This window comes from Notothenia coriiceps, unplaced genomic scaffold (assembly GCF_000735185.1).
Source record: "Notothenia coriiceps isolate Sejong01 unplaced genomic scaffold, NC01 NC01_scaffold00001003, whole genome shotgun sequence".
In the NCBI taxonomy this organism is placed as follows: domain Eukaryota; kingdom Metazoa; phylum Chordata; class Actinopteri; order Perciformes; family Nototheniidae; genus Notothenia; species Notothenia coriiceps.
The window spans coordinates 4,325-5,437 of NW_011333704.1; the positions used below are offsets into that span (position 1 = coordinate 4,325).

The following is a 1,113-nucleotide window of genomic DNA, read 5'->3' on the forward strand; positions in this document are numbered from 1 at the left end:
CGCACTCAGCTGGGAGAACAGGGGACACTAAAGTGTGACACACACAGCTGGGAGACCAGGGGACACTAAAGAGTGACGCACACAGCAGGGAGACCAGGGGACACTAAAGAGTGACGCACACAGCTGGGAGACCAGGGGACACTAATGAGTTACGCACTCAGCTGGGAGACCAGGGGACACTAAGGAGTGATGCACACAGCTGGGAGACCAGGGACACTAAAGAGTGACGCACACAGCTGGGAGACCAGGGGACACTAAAGAGTGATGCACACAGCAGGGAGGCCAGGGGACACTAAAGAGTGGCGCTCACAGCTGGGAGGCCAGGGGACACTAAAGAGTGACGCACACAGCTGGGAGACCAGGGGACACTAAAGAGTAAGTATAAGAACGAGGGACTCATCTAGAGACTCTGCACCGTGCTGTGATGATGCTGCTTTATGCTTTATGAACGTGGACAACAGAGAAACATATTCTTCATGACCAAAGTTGTAATTGAAATAAAAAAGGAAAGTGAAACTTCTGCTCGTCACCCTCTCCCTCCGGTCCACATTAATACAAATGATCCCAATACGTATGAATGTATGAAAATATCTTAAAATAAATACAAATGTATTTATTATTAACGTTAGTCCTTAACATCTATCACTGTGTATATCACCATTCAAACATCTTTTAAAAGTTGAACAAACCCCACACAGCTCAGTGAAATGTTGACTTTATTTGATCATTTCAGTAAAAACTAACGTTCATATTTCTCTTTTTGATTATAATACTGATGAACGTTCAAAACAAAGCACTTTGGCAACTTACCACATACGTTTTGAAATGCTTAATAAGCACCGTAACTTTCATGATATCATTTCTCCGTCATAATCGTTTGTTTCCGTGAACGCCGACTGTTGTGTGACGCAAATGCTGCGGCTACAAGGCATTGTGGGGCAGCATTTTCTCCTCTCCTTTCGGTTAGGGAGGTCCAGTGGTTCCTAAACTAAAGGAGATTATAAAGGAAGTTTGAAACCTCTTTTCCTGTCATTTGGAGAATTGGAACGGCACTTAACATGGCTGCCACTGACGTACTTCCGGGTCATTTCACTCGGTTAGGAAGGTTCCTAA

At 44.7% G+C, this 1,113-nt stretch overlaps 1 protein-coding gene across 1 annotated transcript in view; it reads right to left on the minus strand.

Moving 5' to 3' along the window:
- Nucleotides 1-1,113, minus strand: part of LOC104958397 (integrin alpha-1-like) — a 5,799-nt gene that overhangs the window by 1,407 nt on the left and 3,279 nt on the right. The window lies entirely within an intron of this gene.